A 14,718-nucleotide genomic window follows, 5' to 3' on the forward strand; every position below is an offset into this window, starting at 1 on the left:
ATGAACAAAGATGGACCAAATAGTCTGCCTCATCTGTAATTAGCTTGTGATCTCAGTCAGAAATGCCATAAAGATGGATAACCTGTGAAGTTAAAAAATACACTGAAACACTAGATTTGGGCATGCTCTGAAGTTTTGTTTAAAAATTATTCAGGCAGAGTAGGTGATGCTTTGATCTGGGTTTTGCCTATGCGGTACCTTGACCTTGCTGGATACACAGGTGTTGTCTATTTAAGTAGTTCTTAATTCTGGGGAATGAAGTAGGGCAGGTGGAGCATGTTTCAGTGGGGAAGCATTTGGGGAACAGTGATCATAATATCATTGGGTTTAGAATAGTTATGGCAAAGGACAAGGAGCAATCAAATGTGAAAATGCTTTACTGGAGGAGGGCAAATTTCAGTGAGTTAAAAAGGGATCTTGCCCAGTTGGATTGGTATCAAAAATTGGTAGGCAAACCAGTAACTGAACAATGGCAGGCCTTCAAGGAGGAGTTGGTTTGGGTACAGAGTAGATATATCCCTATGAGGGGGAAAGGAAGGGCATCCAAAGCTAGAGCTCAATGGATGACTAAAGATATAGAGATTTTAATGAAACAGAAAAAGGAGGCTTGTGACAAATGTAAGGTTTGTAATACAGTAGAGAACTAGGCTGAATACAAAAATTACAGAGGAGGCCTAAAAAAGTGAATAAGAGGGGCAAAGAGAGAGTATGAGAATAGATTAGTGCCCAACATAAAAAGGGAACCCAAAAGTCTTTTATAAACATATAAATAGTAAAACGGTAGTTAAAGGAAGGGTGGGACAAATTAGGGACACAAAAGGAGATCTTCTTGTGGAGGCAGAGGGCATGGTTGAGGTACTAAATGAATACTTTGCATCAGTCTTCACTAGAGAAGAGGATGGTGCCATTGTAACAGTAAAGGAGAAAGTAGTAGCGATATTGGATAGGATAAAAATAGATAAAGAGGATGTACTTAAAAGATTGGCAGTACTCAAAGTAGAAAAGTCACCCGGTCCAGATGGGATGCATACTAGGATACTGCAGGAAGCAAGGGTGGAAATTGCAGAGGCTCTGGCCACAATCTTCCAATCCTCCTTAGATATGGGTATGGTGCCAGAGGACTGGAGGATTGCAAATGTTATACCCCTGTTCAAAAAAAAAAGGGAGAGGGATAAACCCGGCAATTACAGGCCAGTCAGGCCACCGTTGGTGGGGGGGAAACTTTTAGAGACAATAATCCGGAACAAAATTAATTGGCACTTGGTAAAGTATGGGCTAATAAATGAAAGTCAGCATGGAGTTGTTAAAGGAAAATCGTGTTTGACTAACTTGATTGAGTTCTTTGATGAAGCAATGGAGAGGGTTGATGAGGACGGTGCGGTTGTTGTTGTGTATCTGGACTTTCAAAAGGCATTTGAAAAAGTACCACATAATAGCAAAATTAAACCTCATGGGATTAAAGGGACAGTAGAAGCGTGGCTACAAAATTGGCTAGGGGGCAGAAAGCAGAGTGTAGTGGCAAATGGTTATTTTTCAGACTGTAGGGAAGTATACAGTAGTGTTCCCCAGAGGTCAGTATTAAGACCACTGCTCTTTTTGATATATATTAATGACCTGGACTTGGGTATAGAGGGTATAATTTCAAAGTTTGCAGATGACATGAAACTCGAAAATGTAGTAAACAACGTGGAGAATAGTAACAGAAATCAGGAGGACACAGACTGGTGAAATGGACAGACACATGGCTGGTGAAATTTAAAACAGAGAAGTGTGAAGTGATGCATTTTGGTAGGAAGAATGAGGAGAGGCAGTATAAACTAAATGATACAATTTTAAAGGGGGTGCAGGAACAGAGAGACCTGGGGGTGCACATACACAAATCTTTGAAGTTAGCAGGACAAGTAGAGAAGGCTGTGAATATAGCCCAGGATCCTATATGCTTTTTTAATAGAGGCATAGGGTACAAAAGCAAGGCCGTTATGCTAAGAGAACACTGGTTAGGCCTCAGCTGGAGAAGTGTGTTCAATTCTGGGCACCACACTTTAGGAAGGATATCAAGGCCATGGAAAGGGTGCAGAAGAGATTTACTAGAATGGTACCAGGGATGAGGGACTTCAGTTATTTCAAGAGACTGGAGAAGCTGGGGTTGTTCTCCTTAGAACAGAGAAGGTTAAGGGGAGATTTGATAGAAGTGTTCAAAATCATGAACGGTTTTGACAAGAGTAAATAAGGAGAAACTGTTTCCAGTGGCAGAAGGGCTGGTAACCAGAGGACACAGATTTAAGGTGATCGGCAAAAGAGCCAGTGACAACAAAGGAAACATTTTTTTTTTTTAAATGCAGCGAGTTGTAATGATCTGGAATGCACTGCCTGAACGGGTAGTGGAAGCAGATTCCACAGTAACTTTCAAAAGGGAATTAGATCAATGCTTGAAGGGGAAAAAAATGACATGGCTATGGGGAAAGAGCAGGGGAATTGGACTAATTGGATTGCTCTTTCAAGGAGCAGGCAGATGGGTCATATGGCCTCCCCGTGTGCTGTATCTACTATGATACCATGATTAATAGAACACAACATTTGTTAACTATGTTAGGGTTACCTGAAATAAAGCTCCAAGAATTCAATCTCCAGTTTCTTTCACAGACTTTTGAAAAAAGCGAAGGAACTCTCAAATGCTCGCAGGATGAGGGATGCACTTTCTATCTTTCAAGTCATGTTGATGCACAAACTACATGCTGGGAAATACTGCAAGCTGCACATGCTCAGAATGCACAGATGTGGTTGAAGGTTCTGAACTACTGTTGTAAGGTAAAAATATCGAGTTAAAGCCCAGACTTTTGGGACAGACTGAGGCCCTAATGAAAGTTAAACACTGGTAAATGCAAGGAATCTTACAACACCAGGTTATAGTCCAACAAATTTATTTTAAAATCACAAGCTTTCGGAGATTATCTCCTTCGTCAGATGAATGAATGAAAAGGTTCTCAAATCGCATATCTTATACTATGTTGGGACAGCATCACACCAATCAAAAGGTGTCGTTGTTATTCAAACAGGCCAGTCACGGAGAACAGCACGTCCCAGTACACTCGATATACATTGTGTCTTTTACACAGGCAGGCAGAAAGAAACTCAAAATGGCAGAGAGAGAGAGAGAGAGAGAGAGAGAATTTTAAAAAACATATAATTTTTTTCCCCCTTTTTGCTGGTGGGGTTACGTGTAGCGTGACATGAACCCAAGATCCCGGTTGAGGCCGTCCTCATGGATGTTTTATATGTTTTTAAAAATTCTCTCTCTCTCTGCCATTTTGAGTTTCTTTCTGCCTGCCTGTGTAAAAGACACAATGTATATCGAGTGTACTGGGACGTGCTGTTCTCCGTGACTGGCCTGTTTGAATAACAACGACACCTTTTGATTGGTGTGATGCTGTCCCAACATAGTATAAGATATGCGATTTGAGAACCTTTTCATTCATTCATCTGACGAAGGAGATAATCTCCGAAAGCTTGTGATTTTAAAATAAATTTGTTGGACTATAACCTGGTGTTGTAAGATTCCTTACATTTGTCCACCCCAGTCCATCACCGGCATCTCCACATCATGACTGGTAAATGCAATTAGGTTTTGCGAAATGTCTTTTGTCATTTTTTTGTTCAAAACTTTATTTTGGACATTAGAAATTAGACATTAGTCATTTCAGTTACTGAGAAAAGATGGCAGATGCAATTCTATTCAAAACGCATTTTGAATGAATTGGTTGGTTAATCAACAAAGTGTGATGTCAAAATGTTATGGCAAAATATTGATAAGCTCCTATGGAGTATGTTTCTTTCATCATAATTGTTACACCCGAGCAGGACCGGGACCAATGTCCTTGCGGGGGTGTTTGCTAGTGCTGTTGTGGAAGGTTTAAACTAGAGCGCAAGGGGATGGGAACCTGAGCGGGGAGTCAGAAGGGAGTAAAGTTGGGAGCAAGAAAGGGGAAGACCCAGCGGAATTTTACAATACAATTAGTACAAACAGTTGTTCAAGAACAAGTGAAAGGGAAAAGCGTAGAGCAGCAGAAAGAAAGTGTACTTCAGGCACTACAGATAAAATGAAAAGTAGAAGGCGTAAGGCGATTAACCCAGCATCAAAGCTGAAGGTCAGGCTAGGGTGTGTGGCCCAACTAAGAGTTCTATATACAAATGCAAGGAGTATAAAGGAATAAATTAAATGAACTACAAGTTCAAATTCAAATTGGAGGGTATGACATGATAGCTATTACTGAGACATGGCTGCAGGATGGTCAGGATTGGGAACTAAATATACCGGGTTATAAGGTCTACAGGAGAGATAGGGAAAATGGAAGAGGGGGAGGAGTAGCCTTAGTGATTAGAGATGAAATCACTTCAATGATAAAGGAGGATATAACGAGGGGTAAGCAGCCAACAGAGACCTTATGGGTTGAATTGAGAAATAGGAAAGGATCTAAGACTATAGTGGGAGTTGTGCATAGGAGCCCTGGCAGCAGCTCTGAAGTGCTAGATTGTATAAATGCAGAGATTAGACAAGCATGTAACAAAGGCATAGTGGTCTTAATGGGGGACTTTAACCTTCACATAGATTGGGAAAAGCAGACTAGCAACTGTTAGAAAGGTAGTGAATTTCTTGAGTGTGTCTGAGATAGTTTTCTACAGCAGTATGTCCTAGAGGCAAAAAAGGGGGCAAGCCATACTAGATTTAGTAATGAGTAATGAACCAGATTTAGTTAACAGCTTAACTGTGCGTGAACATCTATCCAATAGTGATCATAACATGATCAAGTTCAATGTAGTGCTTAAAAGGGAAAAAAATGAATCAGCTGCTAAGATTCTAGACTTGGGCAAGGCCGACTTCAATGGGATGAGACAGAGACTGTCCACAGTAAACTGGGCAAATCTGTTAATGGGTAAAACGACTGATGATCAGTGGGAAATGTTTAAAGAAACATTTAACGTGATACAGAATCGGTTTATGCCCCTGAGGGGCAAGAACTCTAGTTGTCCATGGCTGTTTTTTTTGGCAAGTAAAGAGGTAAGGGACAGTATAAGACATAAGGAAAGGGCATACAAAAAGGCAAAAAATGGCACAGATCTGGGCGAATGGGAAAGATACAAAGATCAACAAATGGTCACAAAACAGATAGTAAGAGCTACAAAAAAAGAGTATGAAAAGAAACCTGCAAGGGATATCAAAACCAATACGAAGAACCTTTATAATTACATTAGGAAAAAGAGGGTGGTCAGGAGCAGTGTTGGCCCCTTAAAAACTGAAAGTGGGGATATTGTCATTGACAATGGGGAAATGGCAGACATGTTGAACGATTACTTTGCGTCAGTATTTACAGTAGAAAAAAAAAGGATAGCATGCCGGAAATCCCAAGAAAACTAATACTGAATCGGGGACAGGGACTCGATAAAATTAAGATAAGTATAGCAACAGTATTGAAGAAAATAATAGCACTAAAGAGTGACAAATTCCCAGGACCAGATGGTTTCCATCCCAGGGTTTTAAAGGAAGTAGGAGAGCACATTGTAGATGCCCTAACTATAATCTTTCAAGGTTCTCTAGATTCAGGAACTGTCCCTCCAGATTGGAAAATTGCACATCACTCTGCTTTTTAAGAGAGAGAGAGAGGGAAACCAGAGAATTATAGACCAGTTAGCCTAACATCTGTTGTGGGGAAAATGCTGGAGTCTATAATTAAGGATAGGGTGACTGAACACCGAGAATTTTCAGTTAATCAGGGAGAGCCAGCATGGATTTGTGAAAGGTAGGTCGTACCTGACAAACCTGATTGAATTTTTTGAAGAGGTGACTAAAGTAGTGGACAGGGGAATGTCAATGGAAGTTATTTATATGGACTTTCAGAAGGCATTTGATAAGGTCCCACATAACAAACTGTTAGCTAAGATAGAAGCCCATGGAATCGATGGAAAAGTACGGACTTCGTTAGGAAGTTGGCTGAGCGAAAGGCGACAGAGAGTAGGGATAATGGGTAGGTACTCACATTGGCAGGATGTGACTAGTGGAGTCCCGTAGGGATCTGTCTTGGGGCCTCAATTATTCACAATATTTATTAACGACTTAGATGAAGGCATAGAAAGTCTCATATCTAAGTTTGCCGATGACACAAAGATTGGTGGCATTGTAAGCAGTGTAGATGAAAACATAAAATTACAAAGTGACATTGATAGATTGGGCTAAACTGTGGCAAATGGAATTCAATGTAGACAAATGTGAGGTCATCCACTTTGGATCAAAAAAGGATAGAACAGGGTACTTTCTAAATGGTAAAAAGTTAAAAACAGTGGATGTCCAAAGGGACTTAGGGGTACAGGTACATAGATCATTGAAGTGTCATGTACAGGTGCAGAAAATAATCAAGGCGGCTAATGGAATGCTGGCCTTTCCATCTAGAGGACTAGAATACAAGGGGGCAGAAGTTATGCTGCAGCTATACAAAACCCTGGTTAGACTGCACCTGGAGTACTGTGAGCAGTTCTGGGCACCGCACCTTCGGAAGGACACATTGCCCTTGGAGGGAGTGCAGCGTAGGTTTACTAGAATGATATCCGGACTTCAAGGGTTAAGTTACGAGGAGAGATTACACAAATTGGGGTTGTCTTCTCTAGAGTTTAGAAGGTTAAGGGGTGATCTGATCGAAGTTTAAAAGATATTAAGGGGAACAGATAGGGTGGATAGAGAGAAACTATTTCCGCTGGTTAGGGATTCTAGGAGTAGGGGGCACGGTCTAAAAATGAGAGCCAGACCTTTCAGGAGCGAGATTAGAAAACATTTCTACACACAAAGGGTGGTAGAAGTTTGGAACTCTCTTCCGCAAACGGCAATTGATACTAGCTCAATTGCTAAATTTAAATGAGATAGATAGCTTTTTGGCAATCAAAAGGGATATGGGCCAAAGGCAGGTATATGGAGTTAGATCACAGATCAGCCAGGGGGGCTGAATGGCCTACTCCTGTTCCTATATAAAAGTGTTACTCAAAAATAACAACACATGGAAGTAAGGTTTTGTGCACCATATGAAAGATTTTTAATATATAGATAGGGTTTTTAAAAATATACGGATACTCTAAACTTCCTTAGGAATGGAGAGAAACTTAAAACATTAAATCTAAGTTTACCCATGCAAAATTGTTTTATTAATAAACCAACAGCTCTCCCAAATGCTACAATGGCTGCAGTCATTTTCCAATTAGAATTTGGATAGCTACAAAACAAGATATGGCAAGTCATGACTTGCAATAAAATGTAATAAATCCATATTGTCTTCCCAATGGGCAGTACATTTACACACAACTCTTGTTTAATATCACCACAATATTGAATTCTTACTTAAAACTAGAAACAGTGTCGCAAACACAATTCCATGATTTGCATTCACGCTCATTGATTTAAAGTTTTATGGTAGTGTATTTTTGTAATAAAGCCCATTTTAATTTTTCTCTCTTTTTGTAGGTCACTCTGTGCCTTGTACCATTTCCCATCAAAGAGGGAATGTAGGCAATGCTAATAATGTCCTGTAATTGTACATTTAAAGTTGCACAGGAGAGGTACAAGGTAACTTGCTCTCTTGGTTTCCCTCTTCCTCACTCCCAATGTGGAGAAGCACACAGCTTCCACCTTGTGACTCTCAAAAGATTTCTTGTAATTGGGAACTTTGCATGTGGGCAAACCTTCCATTCTTCGATAAGTCTCATTTATTTATTTCATGTAATCTAATTCCACCTCTAACATTGCCAGTCTCTGCCCCTGCCTTAGCTCATCTGTTGCTGAAACCCTCATCCATGCCTTTGTTACCTCTAGACTGGACTATTCCAATGCTCCCCTGGCTGGCCTCCCATCCTCCACCCTCCATAAACTTGAGCTAATCCAAAACTCTGCTGCCCATATCCTAACTTGCACCAAGTCCCGTTCACTCATCACCCCTGTGCTCACTGACCTACGTTGGCTCCCAGTCCGGGAACACCTCAATTTTAAAATTCTAATCCTTGTTTTCAAATCCCTTCATGGCCTCGCACCTCCCTAGCACTGTCCAGCCCTACAACCCTCAGATCTCTGCACTCCTCCAATTCTTGCCTCTTGCGCATCCCCAATTTTAATCACCCCACCGTTGGCAGCCATGCCTTCAGCTGCCTAGGCCCTAAGCTCTGGAATTCCCTCCCTAAACCTCTCTAAGAACATAAGAGCATAAGAAATAGGAGCAGGAGCAGGCTATCCGGCTCCTGGAGCCTGCTCCACCATTCAACAAGATCACGGCTGATCTTCTACCTCAACGTTGTCATTTTCCTGCACTATCCCCATATCCCTTGATGCCGTTAATATCTAGAAATCTATCGATCTTTGTTTTGAATGTACTCAATAACTGAGCCTCTACAGCCCTCTGGGGTAGAGAATTCCAAAGATTCACCATTCAGTGAAGAAATTTCACCTCCTCAGTCCTAAATGGCCTACCCCTCATTGAGACTGTGACCCCTGGTTCTAGACTCCCCAGCCAGGGGAAAACATCCTCCCTGCATCTACCCTGTCGAGCCCTGTAAGAATTTTGTATGTCTCAATGAGATCCCCTCTCATTCTTATAAACTCAAGAGAATACAGGCCTACTCTACTCAATCTCTCCTCATACGACAGTCCTGCCATCCCAGGAATCAGATTGGTGAACCTTCGTTGCACTCCCTCTATGGAAAGTATATCCTTTTAGGTAAGGAGACCAAAATTGTACACAATACTCCAGGTGCGGTCTCACCAAGGCCCTATATAATTGCAGTAAGACATCTTTACTCCTGTTCCCAAATCCTCCTGTAATAAAGGCCAACATACCATTTGCCTTCCTAACTGCTTACTGCACCTGCATGTTAGCTTTCAGTAACCTATGTTCATAGGGACCTGGGTGTACATCAACATTTCCCAATCTTCTATCATTTAAAAAGTACTCTGGTAGGAAAAACAGAAATGCAAAGTGGATAACTTCACGTTTTTCCACATTATATTCCATCTGCAATGTTCTTACCCACTCACTTAGCTTGTCTATATCCCCTTGAAGCCTCTTTGCATCCTCCTCACATCTCACATTCCCACCTAGTTCTGTGTCATCAGCAAACTTGGAAATATTACATTTGGTCCCCTCAGCCAAATCATTGATATAGATTGTGAATAGCTGGGGCCCAAGCACCAATCCCTGCAGTACCTGACTAGTCACAGTCTGCCAACCTGAAAAAGACCTGTTTATTCCTACTCTCTGTTTCCTGTCTGTTAACCAATTCTCAATCCATGCCAGTATATTACCCCCAATTCCATGCGCTCTAACTTTGTTCACCAACCTCCTGTGTGGGACCTTATCGAAAGCCTTCTGAAAATCCAAATACACCACATCCACTGGTTCCCCCTTATCTATTCTACTAGTTACATCCTCAAAGAACTCCAATAGGTTTGTCAAACATGATTTCCTTTTCATAAATCCATGTTGACTCTGCCAAATCCTATTATTATTTTCTAAGTGTCCTGTTATCGCATCCTTTATAATAGTTTCTAGTATTTTCCCGATGACTGATGTCAGGCTAACAGATATGCAGTTCCGTGTTTTCTCTCTCCCTCCTTTCTTAAATAGTGGGGTTACATTTGCTACCCTCCAGTCTGCAAGAACCATTCCAGAATCTATTGAATTTTGGAAGATGACAACCAATGCATCCACTTTCTCTGTAGCCACCTCTTTCAAAACGCTGGGATGTAGATCATCAGATCCTTAGGATTCATCGACTTTCAGTCCCATTAATTTCTCTAGTACTATTTTTTTTACTAATACTAATTTCTTTCAGTTCCTCATTCTCGCCAGAGCCTTGGTTCTCCAGTATTTCTGGGAGGTTTTTTGTGTCTTCTTCCGTGAAGACAGACAAAGTATTTGATTAATTTCCCTGCCATTTCCTTATTCCCTATTATAAATTATCCCGTCTCTGTCTGTAAGGGACACACATTTGCCTTCGCCAGTCTTTTCCTTTTTACATACCAGTCTGTTTTTATGTTTCTCGCTAGTTTACTCTCATATTCTACTTTCCCTTTCTTTATCAATTTCTAGGTCCTCCTTTGCTGAATTCTAAAATGTTCCCAATCCTCAGGCTTACTGCTTTTTTTGGCAACTTTACATGCCTCTTCCTTTGATTTAATACTAACTTTAATTTCTCGTCAGCCACGTTTGGACCACTTTTCCTGTTGGGTTTTTGTGCCTTAAAGGAATATATATTTGTTGCAAATTATGTATTAATTCTTTAAATGCTAGCCATTGCCTGTCTATCATCATACCTTTTAATGTAGTTCTCCAATCAACCACAGCCAACTTGCACCTCATACCTTCATAGTTTCCTTTGTTTAGATTTAAGGCCCTACTCTCGGATTGAAGTACATCACTTTCAAACTTAATGAAGAATTCTATCATCATATGGTCATTCTTCCCTAAGGGCTCCTTTACAACAAGATTATTAATTAACCCTTTCTCATTGCACAATACTAGATCTAAAATAGCCTGTTCCCTAGTTGGTTCCTCAACATACTGATCTAGAAAACCATCTTGTATACATTCCAGGAATTAGTCCTCCACAGTATTAGTACTAATTTGGTTTGCCCAATCTATATGTAGATTAAAGTCCCCCACGATTGCTGTATTACCCTTGTTACATGCACTTCTAATTGCCTGATTTATACCGTGCCCTACATTACCAGTACTGTTTGGTGGCCTATAAACAACTCCCACCAATGTTTTCTGCCCCTTGCTGTTTCTTAGCTCCACCCAAACTGATTCTACATCTTGATATTCTGAGCCAAGATCCTCTCTCACTATTGTACTGATCTCATCCTTTATTAACAGCGCTACCCCACCTCCTCTTCCTTTTTGCCTGTCCTTCCTAAATGTCAAATATCCTTGAATATTCAGTTCCCAGCCTTGGTCACCCTGCAGCCACGTCTCCGTAATGGCAATTAGGTCATATCCATTTACTTCTATTTGTGCTGTCAATTCATCTACCTTGTTGCGAATGCTGCGTGCATTCAGATAAGGTCCCTTTAATTTTGCCTTTTTAACATTTTTTCCTATTTTGACCTTATTTGCTGCTGGCCTTTGTTTTTGCTGCCTTCCAATTTGACTTACTACTTTTTTGCCTTCCACTTCCAGCTATGTTACTCTCCCTTCTGAATCTTCTTCAGGTTCCCATCCCCCTGCCAAGTTAGTTTAAACCCTCCCCAACAGTGCTAGCAAACCTCCCCGCAAGGATATTGGTCCCGGTCCTGTTGAGGTGTAGAGCTTGTACAGGTCCCACCTCCCCCAGAACAGGTCCCAATGCCCCAGGAATCTAAAGCCCTCCCTCCTGCACCATCTCTCCAGCCACACATTCATCTGCTTTATCTTCCTATTTCTATACTCACTATACTCTCTACTTCCTCTCTCCTCCTTTAAGACGCTCCTTAAAACCTACCTCTATCAAGCTTTTGGTCATCTTTCCTAATATCTCCTTATGTGGTGCGGTGTCAAATTTTGTTTGATAACACTCCTGTGAAGCGCCATGGGACGTTTTACTACATTACAAGGCACTATGTAAATGCAAGTTGTTGTTGTGATCAGAGTTGATCACTACAAATTGCCATAATAATGTAAATCATCACATGGAATGGCTCATTAAGTTTCCTATTGTTCCTCTTTATATGATTCATTTTCTTTCTCCCAAATCTTTTTCCTCCAGCCTAAAATAGGGATCAAAATGAAAGCACTATAGCTTTTTGAACTGAAATAAAGCACTGCCCTTGTCTCATGCTATCTTTTCCTCATGGTCTTTGCTGCTGCTTCTTCTAGGTGTGACAGTTGAAATCCAACCTCAATTATTTGAGACAACCAAAGTTTTAAACCAAACTTTTATACCTTTTCACCAGATGATTTAGTCCATTCATATTCCAGAAGTGAACCCCGATTTGATACTAACTCTCATAATAAAGGATACTTGTGGCTAGACCACTAATCCAAGACCACATTGGCTCTGCTTTGTATGAGGATAATATACCAGAACAATATTAATACCACTTGACATTCGATGGTATTACTATTGTTAAGGGGAGGTAGTTAGACTCTCTCTTGTTGGAGATGGTCATCACTTGGCACTTGTGTGGCACAACTGTTTTACAACATTAAATGAGAACACAACAAATCATTCACAAAAACTTCAAAAGATACAGCTCCCCTTCCATTGTGCTAGGATAAAACTCACATAGTAAGACAAAAACTCCACCTATCTAAATCCAGTATGGTCTCATAACACCTGAGCACTTTGTAAACCCACCTAATCTCAATTTAAATGTTCAAACAGTAGGGATTCTCAATATTTACACTTTTAACCATTGGGAGAAACTTTTGCCTATGCCTGTGACCACCATGCACACAGCTATCTCATAGGCAAAACTGGTGCAGTTCCAGCAGGCAAAAACCAGGTAATGAATGCGACACTGCCTGGCTTGAGCCTAAACTGCAGCTATCGGTCGCTGACTGGTAGCTACAGTATAAAGGACCCTTAAATTCACAAACTTGTCTCCCAATAGTGCTGGGCAGCAGCAATAAACATGATCCGTTATTTATAAGCTTTTTTTTTTAGCAATTAGTGCAGCTTGCACTACTCTTTTATAGATCTTTACAGAAAATTAGTACATGCTCCCAACCTGGAAACACACACGAGCTCACACTGACAATTTTATATCTGTGCATGACTTGGCCCTGGACTACAAATTTTCACTCCATACCTCACTTAAATTCTAGGTGACTATGTCATAGCCATGTTCTTACGTCCAATGTTTGATCATCAGTACCATCTACTTATGGAAACTAATTTCTGTTCGCAGCCTCAGGAGGGAATTGGATGGTTAAGATTGTGGATGGGGTGCTGATCAAGTGGATTGCTTTATCCTGGATGGTGTTGAGCTTCTTGAGTGTGTAGCAGCTGAACCCATCCAGGCAAGTGGAGAGTATTCAATCACACTCTTGACTTGTGTCTTGTAGGTGGTGGAGGGGCTTTGGGGAGTCAGGAAGTGACTCGCTACAGAATACACAGCCTCTGACCTGCTCTAGTAGCTACAGAATTTCTGTGGCTATCCCATTTGTTTCTGATCAATGATGATCCCCAGGATGTTAATGGTGGGGACTTAATAGTAATACCATCGAATGTCAAGGGGAGGTAGTTAGACTCTCTCTTGTTGGAGATGGTCATCACTTGGCACTTGTGTGGCACAACTGTTAATTGACACTCACAGTCCAAGCCTAGATGTTGTCCAGGTTTCGTTGCATGTGGGCATGGACTGCTTCATTATGTGAGGAATTGCGAATGGAGCTAAACACTGTGCAAACATCAGCGAACAGCCCCATCTCTGACCTTATGATGGAGGGAAGGTCATTGATGAAGCAGCTGGAATGTTGCCCCGAGGAATTCCTGCAGCGATGTCCTGGGGCTGAGATGATTGGTCTCCAACAACCACTACCATCTTCCTTTGTTCCAGGTATGACTCCAGGTACTGGCAAGTTTTTCCCCTGATCCCCATTACCTTCAATTTTACTAGGTGCCACACTTGCTTGAATACTGCCTTGCTTCAACTGCAGTATTGTGTTCAATTCTGGGCACCACACTTTAGGAAGGATGTCAAGGTCTTAGAGTGGGTGCAGAAGATATTTACTAGAACGGTGCCAGGGATGAGGGACTTCAGCTATGTGGAGAGACTGGAGAAGCTGGGATTGTTCTCCTAAGAGCAGAGAAGGTTAAGAGGAGATTTGATAGAGGTGTTCAAAATCATGAACGGTTTTGATAGAATGAATAAGGAGAAACTGTTTCCAGTGGCAGAAGGGTCAGTAACCAAAGGGCACAGATTTAACGTGATTGGCAAAAGAACCGGAGGTGATATGAAGAAGCAATTTTTTTAATGCAGTGAGTTTTTATGATCTGGAATGCACTGCCTGAAAGGGTGGTGGAAGCAGATTCAATAATAACTTTCAAAAGGGAATTGGATAAATACATGAAGGGAAAAAATGTAAAATGTACAGGGCTATGGGGTAAAAGTAGGGGAGTGGGACTAATTGGATAGCTCTTTCAAAGAGCTGGCACAGGCAGAATGCCCTCCTTCTGTGCTGTATCCATCAAAGGTAGTCACTCTCATCTCACCTCTGGAATTTAGCTCGTGTCCATGTTTGGACACAGGCTGTAATGAGGCCTGGAGCCGAGTGGCCCTGGCAGAAACCAAACAGATTATAAAATCTTGCATCTAGTGCATGTCCGTCTTTGCCAGATGTCACACTTTGATATAAGCGCAAAACAATCTTATAAGAGAAAGAAAGTCAGGCATTTCATTCTGCAGCCTGAGATTTACAAACAATTTACTGACCATTAATTGGCCTATGAGATTTACAAGCACCTAAAATTACCAGGATTCCCACAGTGACTACTTGAGCCGTGGCCTTAAATGGGCATGCCAGGTAACCTTAACATCAAAACTGCAGACTATCCCCGAATTACACTAGGAGCAACCATTAGTATTCCAAAGCCCTTTTCAATTCCTTATTTGTAGACAGATAGTTTATCATTAGATTGTTTTCTATGTATTCATTGCTATTTGAAAGAAAGGTCAATACGTTCAGCCAGCATGGTCAGAAACATCCCTGC

At 41.2% G+C, this 14,718-nt stretch overlaps 2 protein-coding genes across 8 annotated transcripts in view; one reads left to right on the plus strand and one right to left on the minus strand.

The window, feature by feature from the left end:
• Positions 1 to 14,718, plus strand: part of zgc:165481 (uncharacterized protein LOC100073327 homolog) — a 197,354-nt gene that overhangs the window by 178,941 nt on the left and 3,695 nt on the right. For 2 of the 4 annotated variants that reach the window (XR_010965962.1, XR_010965963.1), the window contains one exon: positions 2,644 to 2,802. The gene's annotated coding sequence lies outside the window, so the exon portion shown is untranslated. Of the gene's footprint in view, positions 1 to 2,643; positions 2,809 to 14,718 lie in introns of those variants that run through there. The other 2 variants (XR_010965964.1, XM_067997984.1) reach the window with 1 other exon arrangement.
• cep89 (centrosomal protein 89) overlaps positions 1 to 14,718 on the minus strand; it is a 111,346-nt gene that overhangs the window by 9,548 nt on the left and 87,080 nt on the right. The window lies entirely within an intron of this gene.

Source organism: Heptranchias perlo, chromosome 16 (assembly GCF_035084215.1).
Source record: "Heptranchias perlo isolate sHepPer1 chromosome 16, sHepPer1.hap1, whole genome shotgun sequence".
In the NCBI taxonomy this organism is placed as follows: domain Eukaryota; kingdom Metazoa; phylum Chordata; class Chondrichthyes; order Hexanchiformes; family Hexanchidae; genus Heptranchias; species Heptranchias perlo.